General features: G+C 38.7%; 1 protein-coding gene and 1 long non-coding RNA gene across 5 annotated transcripts in view; one reads left to right on the top strand and one right to left on the bottom strand.

Annotated features, from left to right (window-relative positions):
• The window catches only part of LOC136257865 (uncharacterized), a 188,719-nt gene that overhangs the window by 78,372 nt on the left and 94,559 nt on the right, over positions 1–15,788 (top strand). The gene's annotated exons all lie outside the window — the stretch shown is intronic.
• On the bottom strand, positions 1,537–9,510 carry LOC136258002 (uncharacterized). Of its 3 annotated transcripts, XR_010702503.1 has the most exons (8): positions 9,220–9,510; positions 9,008–9,167; positions 8,781–8,885; positions 8,461–8,525; positions 8,372–8,400; positions 8,190–8,322; positions 1,823–1,887; positions 1,552–1,763 (listed from the first exon to the last, which is right to left on the bottom strand). It is a non-coding gene; the product is annotated as an uncharacterized lncRNA (long non-coding RNA). The 3 variants fall into 3 exon arrangements; XR_010702504.1 differs by having other exon boundaries at positions 1,537–1,763; positions 8,190–8,282; positions 9,008–9,510; XR_010702502.1 differs by having other exon boundaries at positions 1,546–1,763; positions 9,008–9,510.

Below are 15,788 nucleotides of genomic sequence, written 5' to 3'. Positions count from 1 at the left end.
CCTGCCACTTTTCAGAGGTTGATACAGCAGTTGACTGGTGATCTTGTTGGTTGTGAGGGATACATTGATGATGTCATTATTTACAGTTCATCCTGGGAGCACCACGTGGACCTCCTCCACCAACTGTTCAGTACATTGTCACAGGCTAACCTTACTGTTAACGTGGCAAAGAGTGAGTTTGGGCACTGCCAGGTAACATTTTTAGGTCATGTTGTGGGCCAGGGACAGATTTCTCCAGTGATGGCCAAAGTGGAAGCAGTCAGTCGCTTTCCTGAACCCCAAAACAAGAGAGAATTGATGAGATTTTTGGGTATGGCAGGGTATTGCAGAAAGTTCTGCCACAACTTTTCTGTGGTTACTGCTCCATTGACTAATTTATTGAAGAAGAATCAGTCTTACATTTGGACCCCAGCCTGCCAGTCAGCCTTTCAGCATGTGAAAACATTGCTACTCTCAGCTCCTGTTTTAGTTGCACCTGAATCTACACGACAGTTTAAGCTGTTTGTTGACGCAAGTGATGTGAGTACGGGAGCGGTGTTGAAACAGGAAGATGAATGTGGTATTGACCGTTGTGTTTGCTACTTTTCAAAGAAGTTTAATGAACACCAAAAAAGGTATTCCACCATTGAGAAGGAAACTTTGGGTCTAATGTAATGTTAGCTTTGAACCACTTTGATGTGTATTTAAATCCTACAGTGATGCCAATAATCAAGACTCACGGTATTGAGTCGCGCGGCCAAGAAACTACAAAGCGCACGCCCAATTAAAAGACGCGCGGCCACTACTGTGAGTTATTTACGTGTAGGGCCGGTTTTGCAATATTAGTCCTAGATTACGCAACATCTCTCAATAGATTTGTATTGCGTTACGTGATAAAAAAATCTTTAGGAGTCGTCATCATCATAGTTTTCTTGCGACCTCGCTAAAATAAAAAAGTAACCATCGCAAAATAAAAAATAGGCGTATTTCACTTTATTTCTCTACCTTATGTTACAACTACTGTCACGTTATACCAGTCAACATAGTCGTGTTTGTATACTCCATCTAGCACTGACACTATCCAATCCTGGTTTGCCTATACGCGTATTTTCTTCAAGCAAACCTCTAATCCCTACAATAACTTAAAGGCACGATGTGGACACAAACTCTAATGCCTGATAAACAAGTTGTGACAACGTGCTGAACCGTAAGTTCCCTAGGGATGACATTTTAAGCAGAAATCTTTTAAATTCCATTTAGTGCCACACCCCATGCGAGCGTTTATAAATCACCAGTTGTCTTATGGTGTGAAGAACAAAATCACTAGCGAAGGTGCTTTAAGCATACTCTTCAATTCTCTATTTACATGTAATTTTTAATAGATTAACCACAAAGGCCGATAAGGTGAATACAAAAGGTAACAAGCCTTTAGGGGGTTACCACCTCTATGTAGTGTTTACCATGTAGCTTGTGTTGTGGCTTTCATTAAGTATTATGCACACACAAATGGTGTAACAAAATTTTGTAATGGATTGCTTGAATGTGGTTGGTGGTGTTGTGGCTCGAATGTGGTTCGTGGTTTGCCAGTGACCATGTATGAGTTGGGGTTGTTCCACACAACTTACACAATATTCAAATTTCATGATAGCCATGAAAATTTCTTGCCATATGGTAAACATACGACAATGTGTAACAACGTTAATCAACATCACATCAAGACTTGACTAAAAATAGTTCCAACAATAGTGATGATTTCTTGTATGTCAGCATGACGATACTGAGACCTGTAAAAGAATAAACAGGCACTGAAGTTAACCTTAAATTAAACACTCATGCAACTGACCTGGAACATTGGTCGCAACACCAAAAACACTTGTTTCGATATCTGATGACACAATCCAGCAGGCACTGAATTAAAAGAGAATGTACAAAAAATCACTATGCCGGGCTGTATCAATAATAGCATGGATAATCAAAATTAACAAAAAATTATATCCCAGGCTAAGTGAATGAATAACATAACTGTTGGGTAAGCATGTCAACCTGAACATTAGGACATTAGTCAAACAAAAGTACGCTATCACAACTTGGTCATAATACAATGTTTGTACCACTGGACTTCACACTGGTTGCCCAAAAATTGTGCCATTCCAGGACAACAGCATAATTATGAAACAAATCAGTGTCGTGCGGCCCAAGAAGCCGGCGCGCAACCCCGTGAGTATATTGACAGGAAGAAAGAAAATGCAATTTTCGCACCTCCGTAGCTCTGTGCTGCCTTGATGAAACAAGACAAATTTTGCTGTGTACATTCCCTCCAACTTCAGTACTCCACATTCCAAATTTGAGCGAAATCGCTTCAGGCATTCCTGAGATATGCGGCTTCAGAAATTGGCTTAGTTTCTTCGTTTATTTTTCTTCTTATTTTTCTTCCTCTTTTTGCACACTTACAAAAACTGCTATAAAACACGAACGCGTTATCCGATTGCCTTGAAATTTGGCGCACAGAAGGGGGGTATAAAGGCACATCTCGGTACCAACTTTGGCTGGAAAACGATAAACAGGCAAAGAGTTATGAGCGATTATGCACGAAAAGTAACACCAATATGTTGTCACGCCTACAGGGTAAACCGCGTATGGGAAGAAGTTGAAAATCGGTGAGTGAATAGGTTAACTATTGAACCTCAAACCTTTTGTGGTTTGAAAGAAATCGAGCTAAAAACCAGGAAGATACAACAACAAAACCAACAGTGTGTAACAATTATGCAACCGAGATTAGCTAATAAAAACGAATACTTGCCACGCCTACCAAATAAACCGCTTGGGGTAATGCTTTGAAATTCACTGTACAGATGGAGTAATCATCTTAGAAAGGCTCTTCAATGGTGTAGAAGAATCAGACTTAAAGCCACGGAGTTATAACACGAAATCCAACTTGGTGTAGCAAGTGCGAGATCAAGATACTCTAATATAGCAGTCATCCTAATAGAGCAGTCACCCTGAACAGAATTCAAGAGATCAGTTAGAAATAAGTAACCTGTATAGAGATCAGCTACAAACAATTCACCCTGTTCAGACATCAGTTAGAAGAAGTTTTCTTGTAGAGAGTTCAGTTACAAACAAATCACCCTGTTGAAAGATCAGCTAGAAGATGTCACCTTGTAGATAGTTCAGTTACAAAGAAACCACCATGTAGAGAATTCAGCTACAAACTAGTGACCCTGTAGATACATCAGCTAGAAGAAGTTACCTTGTAGAGAGTTCAGCTACAAAGAAACCATTCTGTAAAGAGCTCAGCTGCAAACAAACCACCTATACAGAATTCAGCTACAAACAAATCACCCTGTAGAGAGATCAGCTAGAAGAAGTTACCATGTAGATAGTTCAGCTACAAACAAATCATCCTGTAGAGAGATCAGCTAGAAGAAGTTACCTTGTAGATAGTTCAGCTACAAACAATTCACCCTGTACAGAGCTCAGTTAAAAGAGGTTTCCTTGTAGAGAGTTCAGCTACAAGCAAATCACCCTGTAGAGAGATCAGTTAGAAGAAGTTACCTTGTAGATCGTTCAGCTACAAACACTTCACCCTGTAAAGAGATCAGCTAGAAGAAGTTACCTTGTAGAGAGTTCAGCTACAAAGAAACCATCATGTAGAGAATTCAGCCGCAAACAAATCACGTGTAGAGAGTTCAGCTACAAACAAATCTCCCTGTAGAGAGATCAGCTAGAAGAAGTTTCCTTGTAGAGAGTTCTGCTACAAACAAATCACCCTGTAGAAAGATCAGCTAGAAGAAATCACCTTGTAGAGAGTTCAGCTTCAAAGAAACAATCATGTGAGAGTTCAGCTGCAAACAAATTGTCCTGTAGAGAGATCAGCTAGAAGAAGTTACCTTGTAGAGAGTTCAGCTACAAAGAAACCATCATGTAGAGAGTTCAGCTACAAACAAATCACCGTGTAGAAAGATCAGCTATAGAAAAAATCACCTTGTAGAGAGTTCAGCTACAAAGAAACCATCATGTATAGAGTTAAGCAACAAACAAATCACCCTGTAGAAAGATCAGCTATAGAAGAAATCACCTTGTAGAGAGTTCAGCTACAAAGAAACCATCATGTAGAGAGTTCAGCTACAAACAAATCACCCTGTAGAAAGATCAGCTATAGAAAAAATCACCTTGTAGAGAGTTCAGCTACAAAGAAACCATCATGTATAGAGTTAAGCAACAAACAAATCACCCTGTAGAAAGATCAGCTATAGAAGAAATCACCTTGTAGAGAGTTCAGCTACAAAGAAACCATCATGTAGAGAGTTCAGCTACAAACAAATCACCCTGTAGAAAGATCAGCTATAGAAGAAATCACCTTGTAGAGAGTTCAGCTACAAAGAAACCATCATGTAGAGAGTTCAGCTAGAAACAAATCGTCCTGTAGAAAGATCAGCTAGAAGAAATTACCTTGTAGAGAGTTCAGCTACAAAGAAACCATCATGTAGAGAGTTCAGCTGCAAACAAATCACCTGTAGAGAGTTAAGCTACAAACAAATCTCCCTGTAGAGAGATCAGCTAGAAGAAGTCACCTTGCAGGGAGTTCAGTTACAAACAAACCACCATGTAGAGAGTTCAGCTGCAAACAAATCACCTGTAGAGAGTTCAGCTAGAAACAAGTCACCCTGTAGAGAGATCAGCTAGAAACAAGTCACCTTGTAGAGAGTTCAGCTAGAAGAAGTCACATTGTAGAGAGTTCAGCTACAAAGAAACTACCATGCATGTAGAGAGTTCAGCTGCAAACAAATCACCCTGTAGAGAACTCAACTACAAACAAATCGCCCTGTAGAAAGATTAGCTAGAAGAAGTTACCTTATAGGGAGTTCAGCTACGAACAGATCACCCTGTAGAGAGTTCAGCTACAAACAAATCACCCTGTAGAGAGTTCAGTTACAAAGAAACCACCATGTAGAGAGTTCAGCTGCAAAAAATCAATCACTCTGTAGAGAGTTCAGCTAGAAGAATTCACCTTGTAGAGAGTTCAGCTGCAAATAAATCACCCTGTAGAGAATTCAGCTACAAACAAATCACCCTGTAGAAAGATCAGCTAGAAGAAGTTACCTTGTAGAGAGTTCAGCTACAAAGAAACCACCATGTAGAGAGTTCAGCTGCAAACAAATCACCTGTAGAGAGTTCAGCTAGAAATAAGTCACCCTGTAGAGAGATCAGCTAAAAACAAGTCACCCTGTAGAGAGTTCAGCTAGAAGAAGTCATATTGTAGAGAGTTCAGCTACAAAGAAACTACCACGTAGAGAGTTCAGCTGCAAACAAATCACCCTGTAGAGAACTCAGCTACAAACAAATCGCCCTGTAGAAAGATCAGCTAGAAGAAGTTACCTTGTAGAGATTTCAGCTACAAACAAATCACCCTGTAGAGAGTTCAGCTACAAAGAAATCATCATGTAGAGAGTTCAGCTGCAAACAAATCATCCTGTAGAGAGTTCAGCTAGAAGAAGTCACCTTTTAGAGAATTCAGCTACAAAAAGATCACCCTGTAGAGAGTTCAGCTAGAAGAAGTCACCTTTTAGAGAGTTCAGCTACAAAACAACCACCATGTAAAGAGTTCAGCTGCAAAAAAAATCAATCACCCTGTAGAAAGATCAGCTAGAAGAAGTTACCTTGTAGAGAGTTCAGATACAAAGAAACCACCATGTAGAGAGTTCAGCTGCAAACAAATCACCTGTAGAGAGTTCAGCTAGAAACAAGTCACCCTGTAGAGAGTTCAGCTAGAAGAAGTCACATTGTAGAGAGTTCAGCTACAATGAAACTCCCATGTAGAGAGTTCAGCTGCAAACAAATCACCCTGTAGAGAACTCAGCTACAAACAAATATGCAGTGTAAAAAGATCAACTAGAAGAAGTTACCTTGCAGAGAGTTCAGCTACAACGAAACCACCATGTAGAGAGTTCAGCTACAAACAAATCACCTGTAGAGAGTTCAGTTAGAAACAAGTCACCCTGTAGAGAGATCAGCTAGAAACAAGTCACCTTGTAGAGAGTTCAGCTAGAAGAAGTCACATTGTAGAGAGTTCAGCTACAAAGAAACTACCATGTAGAGAGTTCAGCTGCAAACAAATCACCCTGTAGAAAGTTCAGCTATGAACAGATCATTCTGTAGAGAGATCAGCTAGAAACAAGTCACCCTGTAGAGAGTTCAGCTAGAAGAAATTACCTTGTAGAGAGTTCAGCTAAAAAGAAACCACCATTTACAGATAGAGTTCAGCTGCAAACAAATCACCCAGTAGAAAGTTCAGCTATGAACAGATCACCCTGTTGAGAGTTCAGTTAGAAACAAGGAATCCTGTAGAGAGATCACCTAGAAGTATCACCTTGTAGAGAGTTCAGCTACAAACAAATCACCTGTAGAGAGTTCAGCTACAAACAAATCACCCTGTACAGAGATCAGCTAGAAGAAGTCACCTTGTAGAGAGTTCAGCTATAAAGAAACCACCATGTAGAGAATTCAGCTGCAACAAACACCCTGTAGAGAACTCAGCTACAAACAAATCGCCCTGTAGAAAGATCAGCTAGAAGAAGTTACCTTGTAGGGATTTCAGCTACAAACAAATCACCCTGTAGAGAGTTCAGCTACAAAGAAACCATTCTGTAAAGAGCTCAGCTGCAAATAAATCACCTGTACAGAATTCAGCTACAAACAAATCACCCTGTAGAGAGATCAGCTAGAAGAAATTACCTTGTAGATAGTTCAGCTACAAACAAATCACCCTGTAGAAAGATCAGTTAGAAGAAGTTACCTTGGAGAGAGTTCAGCTACAAAGAAACCATTTTGTAAAGAGCTCTGCTGCAAACAAATCACCTGTACAGAATTCAGCTATGAACAAATCACCCTGTAGAGAGATCAGCTATAAGACGTTACCTTGTAGATAGTTCAGCTACAATCAAATCTCCCTGTAGAGAGATCAGCTAGAAGAAATTACCTTGTAGAGAGTTCAGCTACAAAGAAACCACCATGTAGAGAGTTCAGCTGCAAAGAAATCACTCTGTAGAAAATTCTGCCAGAAACAAATTGCCCTGTAGAAAGATCAGTTAGAAGAAGTTACCTTTTAGAGAGTTCAGCTACAAAGAAACCATTCTGTAAAGAGCTCAGCTGCAAACAAATCACCTGTACAGAATTCAGCTACAAACACATCACCCTGTAGAGAGATCAGCTAGAAGAAGTTACCTTGCAGATCGTTCAGCTACAAACAATTCACCCTGTAGAGAGAGCAATTAGAAGAAGTCACCTTGTAGAGTGTTCAGTTACAAAGAAACCACCATGGAGATTTCTGTAATCAGTATATGTGACCGGATTTGCGAAAAGGGGTCTTCCACACACATCCAATTCCGTAAACGTTGGAGACCATAACTCAGTGTTCAAGTAACATATTAACCTGAAAATTTCACCATATATTCAGCTATAGTGGTGCTCACCACTGCCCAAATTTCAAGGCAATAGCTTTTCCAATCTGAAGTTATCAATTGTCAAAGTTGGCAAATTGGATGTGTGTGGAAGACCCCTTTTCACAAATCCGGTCACATATGTATTATATATATAATTTGTACATTTACTGATAAAATATTTAAAGTACATCTACTTCATCTTTTCTTCTTCCTATAGTAAAGAAAATGAACATAGGTTAAAAAAGTCCCAAAGCTGGCCATAGGCCGGCTTTGGGGTATACAAATACAAAAAAAAATGAAATCTAATCCAAAACAGCTAAGCTGTAAAAAAAGTGTGCGGCCCTCAGAAAGGCTATGGTGAAAAAAGATGTGAAATCCAAGGTGGCGGCCAAGAAATGGCTGTGATGGTAGGTTAATGGTAAAAATTTTAATAACGGCAATTCAGGTGAATTTTTGCGCCACTTCACAAAATTTACCTGAATTGTCATTATTAAAATTTTTACCATTAACCTACCATCACAGCCATTTCTTGGCCGCCACCTTGGATTTCACATCTTTTTTCACCATAGCCTTTCTGAGGGCCGCACACTTTTTTTTACAGCTTAGCTGTTTTGGATTAGATAGTTACTACAGCACAGAAGGCTTACTGTTGTACTGTCTACACTGATATACCATAATTTAAAAACATAACAGGTAGGCATTAAATACAATACACTTAACATCTGGGTACTAGGAAAAAATCACTAACATCACAACATGTAAACTGACCTAGAAATTAACACCCTTGATGCCACTACAGTCTACACTGGATATTTGTTTGAACCCATCAACACTATACCCGATACATCTGAGTAGACTGACCTGCAAATTCACATCACTAGTATACGGTGATAATTGATAACTACAAAACAACAATTGCAATAATACAATTCTTCTGTACGTCAACTGACCTGAAATTCATGACACTCGATACCGAGACCTGTAAAAGAATAAGCAGGCACTGAAGTCAACCTTAAATTGAACACACATGCAAACTGACCTGGAACATCGGTCGCAACACCAAAGACACCTGTTTCGATATCTGACGAAACAATCCAGCAGGCACTGAATTAAAAAGAGAATGTACAAAAAATCAATATGCCAGGCTGTACCAATAAAGGATGGATAATCAAAATGAACTAAAAATATATATATCCCATATGCAGGTTAAGTGAGTAACATAACTGTTGGGTAAGCATGTAAACCAGATCATTAGGTCATTGGTCAAACAAAAGTACGCTATCACAAACTGGTCACTGATAATTGATAACTACAAAAACAACAATTGCAATAATACAATTCCTCTGAACGTTAACTGACCTGAAATTCATGACACCTGTATCTTTGTTCTTTCATGGTCTCAACTTACATATGTACCATGATCACATTCAACTGCTAGTGGATAAACCAGTATGACCAGATGGCCTGCAAAAACCAACAAGCAGGTGTTAAATACAATACACCTAAAGCCTGGAATATGAAAAATATTATATAAGCATTATTCCACACTGATATAGTAATAGATTATAGTACGTTGTGGAACTTGCCTAAACGTGTAAACTTGAACATGAGGACAACTGCATAATCTGGACACTTGGAATTGTCCAATACCTGATGAACAAGTTAGTACTAATGACATTCACTTCAACATTTTATCCCAGCTGGGTGAATCTCTTGTAACTGAGTAAAAAGGTGTTCATTTTCCACCTGCAACCAAAGTTCTACATTTCGATCTGTGGTTGAGTGTACATAAACTGACCAGGAAAATCAGTATGCCATAGCCGGGGTATGGAAATGGCTCCTTTCCTTCTGTTGTGACATTACTTACAGCTGACTGGTAAATGATCATCGATGTCCCCGTGGACCCCAACAATGAGTATATCAATAACTTCACAAATTGGAATGAATTTCCTTTCAACATGTGGTGGAATGAATTTCCTTTCAGCATCTGGTGGACATGTACAGGTCCATAAACCCTATCGCACAAACACGGTGAATCAGTGTGTGGCGATGTGACACGTTACACAAACTTCACTCCTCGTTTTGTTAGCATTCAAGACCGGCATATATCTCGATCAGTATTCTTGGCTCTTACTTCTTCAAGCGTTGCTCAAGCGATGTAGTTTCTCACAAGGGGCTCGAGTTTCTCATTAAAGTTGAGCCGATTATAGTACGCCTCACCATCTAGTTACATTCTTAAACCATTCAATTTAAAACCACGTATCACGAGTGTCCGCTTAAGGTAATTAGGGACTTTCCACGAGATTTCCCCTAAATAGATCACGTGTTAGTTGTCAATCCGGTGGATTCTGGTGGTATACATGGTTCAACAATGCGGTAAGTGTACATATGCTGTCAATAATTGTTTGTGCACTGCTAAACTAAGTTATTTTTGTGTGATAAGCATGCTTGAGGAAGGGTCTGGGGGATGACACTAATGTTTTGACAGCAGTTGATGATGGCCAGGCAAAGAACTGCGAGAAGAACTACTGTGATAGTGTGATAGTAGGGAAAAATTCCCATCCCTATAGCTCTGCCTAGGGGCATTATCTACAGCTACTGTATTATGTTGCCGATATGTACATCCGGACCAAGAATAAAGGTGAAAGTGGTAGTAAGGCTCAATCCTATTATTCTGCTGAACAGGCAAGGGAGTCTGGGACTCTGGGGGCATGCGCCCTCAGGAAAGTATAAGTACTACAACTTTTTTGTTTTAATTGCTTCATCAAGTATAAAAATTTCAGTCAAAAGGTGATGATCAAGGCTCTGGTTTTATGCACTGTTTGGAGTGGTTGTATCGATACTGCACTGTGGCAACCTTGAGGGGTTAGTGCTGGCATTATCCTTGGCAATACTATTCCATCTCCCCAAGTCTTGATGATTGAGTCCTCCATTCCTTTCTCTGCTGCTCCAATCCTGAAGTTGTGACCACAGTCAAAAGGTGACGATCGAGGCTCTGGTCTTGCATCTATACTGTACTGCAACACCCTTGAGGGGTTAGTACCGGCATTGTCCATCGCAATACTGTTCCATCTCCCATATACAAGTCTTGATGGTTGAGTCCTCTATTCCTTTCTCTGCTGCTCTAATCCTGAAGTTGTGACCAAAATAATAAAAAAATGGTTATAACATGATAAATGATTATGATGATAACAATTACAAATGTATTTATAGCTGTGTAGCAACTGTAAACTAATTAGTCACTTGCAAGTTTAATTAGGTGTCTGAAGCATTTAACATGCACAGATATGAGATATATTCGTCACATGCAGGCAGTAAAGATAGATTTACTCTAATAGAACAGTCATACTACACCGTAAATTCATACTTCAGAATTTACGGTGTTATGAAACAATCATTATTATGTATGGATTTTACTGACTCTCCAAGATAATATTCTGCATTAATGTTAATTGCTCATTTCCAAAAAAAAATTACCTTTTAAACCAAATGTAGGGTCTATCACTGACAAAAATGAGTGATATCCACCCCAAAAACACCTTCGCTGTAAAAAAGGCGCGCCCAAGAAACTACAAGTACCTGGAACCCAATGTAAAAAAACAAAAAGAAAACAGCTCAGCTGAAGTGAAAAGTAACTGGTAACTTAAAGAGCTGATATCTGAAGCGGCCAAGAATACAATTACTAAAGTTTAATCCATGCAAGAACACCTTGGCTATAAAACAGGTGTGTACATGAAAGTAACTGGCAACTGAAATGGCTGATATCTGAAGCGGCCAAGAATGAATGGTCATATACAACTAATTCAAAATTTTAACACTGAACCTTTATAATTCAGCTGTGTTCTATATTCACTCTTGCTGCATCGTAAAGTAATTTCTTTTAACTCTAATTGGCTGGTAATTTGGCCGCCTTTTTGTGCTCTATTATACTGACTATTAAAAAAGGCGGCCAAATTACCAGCCAATTAGAGTTAAAAGAAATTACTTTACGATGCAGCAAGAGTGAATATAGAACACAGCTGAATTATAAAGGTTCAGTGTTAAAATTTTGAATTAGTTGTATTTGACCATTCATTCTTGGCCGCTTCAGATATCAGCCGTTTTAGTTGCCAGTTACTTTCATGTACACACCTGTTTTATAGCCAAAGTGTTCTTGCATGGATTAAACTTTAGTAATTGTATTCTTGGCCGCTTCAGATATCAGCTCTTTAAGTTACCAGTTACTTTTCACTTCAGCTGAGCTGAGCTGTTTTCTTTTTGTTTTTTTACATTGGGTTCCAGGTACTTGTAGTTTCTTGGGCACGCCTTTTTTACAGCGAAGGTGTTTTTTGGGGTGGTAGTCTATACCGATCACAATCCTATCGTTTTCATCAATAAAATGAAGGAGAAAAACCAACGATTGTTACGGTGGAGTCTGACTCTACAGCAATATAATGTGGATATCTGTCATATTAGGGGCAGGGAAAATGTTATGGCTGATTCCCTGTCTAGGATTTGATTGGGACACTGACTTTAGTTTATTATGTAATGGACTGTTGTGAGTTTTGTATTCAAGTTTTTGTAGGATTACTTTTCTTTGACTCTGTACTTTCTTTTGAAATATTGTACCTGCCCTCCCTTTTTAAGGGAGGAGGTGTCATGGTGTGTACTTTTTAGAGAGTCATTAGTGTGTGCACGTGAGCTTACCTCATGTTGGAGTGGTGCCCATATTGCTGCTAGAGCAGCTTGTTTTGACGTCTGTAGCAATATATATCACATATCGCACATCCTAGTGGCTTACTTGTTATGAAATGATGAACAGTGGCGAGTCGCGTCTCCGTGTTTCAAAATTCTTGCCACGTGTTTAATTTCAATTATGGATTTACTCATGTGAGTTATATATGGCCTGATCAAAAATTTCACCACAAATCAAATGGAAGTTGTTGCAAGGTGATAGGAGCAACAACCATCAAGTTATCGACCATTTTATAAAAGTATGTAAAGGGTTTGCAGGTTTCCTTACTGAAAAGTTTATTTTCACAACTAGTTTTGGCCTCACCATTTAGCATTAGGGTAAAACCCTAGATATTAGGGTATGAACAATTGTCAAACATTTGTTAGAATTTGATAAGCTTAACATTCGAATGTAAATTTCAACATTCATTATCTCGCCCACACTCAATTATTATCATTGTAAGAGTAGGTTTTTACTTTTATATGGTCGTTTTTAACATTAATTTAAGGTAAAAGGTTTCAGAAATATATCTTTGGTACATGTTCATAATGCAAAATTATTACTATTGTACTAATTGAGTGGGTGTAACAGCATTCAAACATTCATTAAGAAAAATTAAAGAATGTTCGAATGTTAAAATTTAACATTCGTTCATGCCCTACTAGGTATCATTTTAATCCTTGTTACATCACAAGTAGATTGATGTAAATTGCATAGCCACAGGATGGACGCTTCAAAAGTTACAGCGCTTTGTGCAAGGCATGTGTATTTATTAAGTTTAAATCCAGTTTTCTGGATTACGCGGATTTAAGGGTTAAATAGGGATCGCCCAAAAGTGGCACGCGCTGCCTATATTTCTGCTTTTAAAAATCATTCTAGAGAAATATTACGAGACAAAAATCACCTTCGTGAAATAATATTAGTCAATCTAACATGAAATACAGCATTGAAAACCAGAGAACACTTACCAGTGACTGGGTAAAGATTTTTTTAAAAATCGCCAAAACTTGAAATTTAGTCTGCCTCACTGCCTGGCCACATTTGCAAGCCTAGAAGCCAAACGATACACACTGTCGGTTTTTTTGTTGTATCTTCGTGGTGTTTAGCTCGATTTCTTTCAGACTACAAAAGGTTTGTAAGTTCAATAGTTAACCTATTCACCTACCAATTTTCAGCTTCTTCCTATAAGCGGTTTACCCTGTAGGCGTGACAACATATTGGTGTTATTTTTTGTGAATAATCGCTAATAACTCATTCACTGATTATTGTATTTTGGCCACATGTGGTACCAAGATGCACCTTTATACCCGCTTCTGTATACCAAATTTCAAGGAAATCGGATATGGTGTTCGTGTTGTATGGTAGATTTTGTAAGCGTGTGAAAAGAGGAAGAAAAAAGAAACTAAGCCAATTTGTGAAGTCACATATCTCAGGAACACTTGAAGCGATTTTGCTCAAATTTGGTATGTCAAGTACTGATGTTGAAAGGCATGTCCACAGCAAAAATTGTCTTGTTTCATAAAGGAAGCACTGAGCTACAGAGGTGCAAAAATCATGTTTTCTTTCTTCCTGTCAGTATACTCACAGTGTTGCGCATCGGTTTCTTGGCCACACGACACACTACTGTGTATCTTGATTTGTGTGTTAAATTTTTGTGGATGTAGCTAACCTTGAAAATTATTACCATTGAAAATAATCCAATTTACGGTATTTGTCTGATGTATACTACACTACCAGTATATACATTAACACTCTTGCTGCAGTGAGAGCCAACCGCTCTACAGTCTCGCATACTTTCTTTTATATACAGCAACAACATGAATATGTGTGCCTCTTGGCAAAAGCATGACTACTTATAGTTAGTAAGGTTCTCGGTGTGTGTTTGATTACCCTGCCTACAGTAGGTGCAGTGTTATGTACAATATAATACTGGTAGTGTAGTATACATCAGGCAAATATTAAAGTAACAATAATTTAACAATTTTAAAATAAAGTTCATCACAGTGTTGTAGCTGTAGCAAGTTCAATACAGCCTTGCATTCCGCCATTCCAAAATTGCTGCCACATATGACAGTATTTTAGCAGCAAGAAATGAAAGTTGACATGACAGAAACTGGTTAATTTTTTTGATGTCCCACAGCAGTGTATCCTGTGGTACTTGAAGCATTGTGTGCAATGTGGTCATTTCTATATAACTGCACTTCTCTCTTGGAGACAGCGTTGGATGCACACATTTTAGGAATAACATATTAGATTCATTATCCCACTTGTGGACATGGGAGGGTGTACACAGGCATAACCGGCCACCTGGGCCCAAGCCTGGGCATCAATAACTGTACACTATAAGGATCAAGATTGAGATCTTCTTATAGAATATAGTCATTCTAATGCAGCAGCCAAGCAAATATTCAGTATATGAGACCATGTAGATTTTACAAAACTGATCCAAATTGCACATCAGGCAAAATCAAACTAACACCACAAGTGGATATAGCTATACACCATCATACTACTAGTTTCGATCCTGAGCGTTACTCAAACTGGCTTTTACAGACATCTTTTCTGGGTAGTATGGCAAGTTTGAATGGCAGTTTCTGGGGCCTGGCTCAGCAAGAATCAATGGTTTGCTAGCAGATGACCTGGTATTGTTGGCCAAACATTTTTTTCTGTTGATATTACTGCATATCAGCCACTAAGAAGCCAGCGCAGCCCTGTGATCTTGTACCTGGACTTCAATCATGGTCTGCCTCCATTTTGAAGTCTATGTCTTGCCCACTCCACCACTCCCCACCTTCCACCTTTTTGTGAGCACTCATGATACTACTTTGCTTATTCATTTGCTCAGATTTATATCTTATTTGGCGAGAACTGTACAAGCAGCTACAAGTACTTGAACTGGTCTGAAAGGTAATAGATTGATGCGTCTTTAATGTAAATTTCATATGCGTGCTTGCTATCCTTAGCAAGTTACACTGAATTGAATTCTTTAAAACTGTTTATCTCGAAACTTCTAATGTGCAATTTGGATCGTTTTTCCAAAATCCAGTCACATAGAATAGACAAATTTTGTAATAAGAAAAAAATTAACCATTGCATCTAGCAACCTAATCTTTACTTTATTTGTAAGTGTCAATATCTAGAGTAACCTCTCCAAGTTTTAAAAGGATGGCATATATAGATCATGAGATATGACATTTTGAAGTTGTAATTCTCCCATACATTGTCTATAAGTGGGACACCAGTTACCCCTTCTCAGTAATCACACAAATCATGGGACTCAAAGAATGTCATACCGTATAGCTGGTAATTTTCGAAAGATTTTTATTTTCAGATATTTCGAAGAGGCTCTTCTCTTCAAAAATAAATTCCCACGTTCGGTTGTTTTTCGAAAATAAATTCCCACAAGTGAAACAACTTCGGCGATTTGTTCGTGTATTCCTCGTGTATTCCTCGAGTTTTAGCTCAGTATTGCTGATGATAATGGGTAGACTGTAATATAACTGTACCAATAACCAGAAAACAGGTGTTCCAGAATGGGAATTAGTGCCGTCTGCTCTAGAATCTATGGTAGGATAGCTAGCTATGATCGAACGTGATCGTACCAGTGAATTCACTCCACCCGAGACTCCCTCAGTCTTCTCTCCAGTCACAGG

Source organism: Dysidea avara, chromosome 6 (assembly GCF_963678975.1).
Source record: "Dysidea avara chromosome 6, odDysAvar1.4, whole genome shotgun sequence".
Classification (NCBI taxonomy): domain Eukaryota; kingdom Metazoa; phylum Porifera; class Demospongiae; order Dictyoceratida; family Dysideidae; genus Dysidea; species Dysidea avara.
This window is presented reverse-complemented; position numbering and strand designations above follow the sequence as displayed.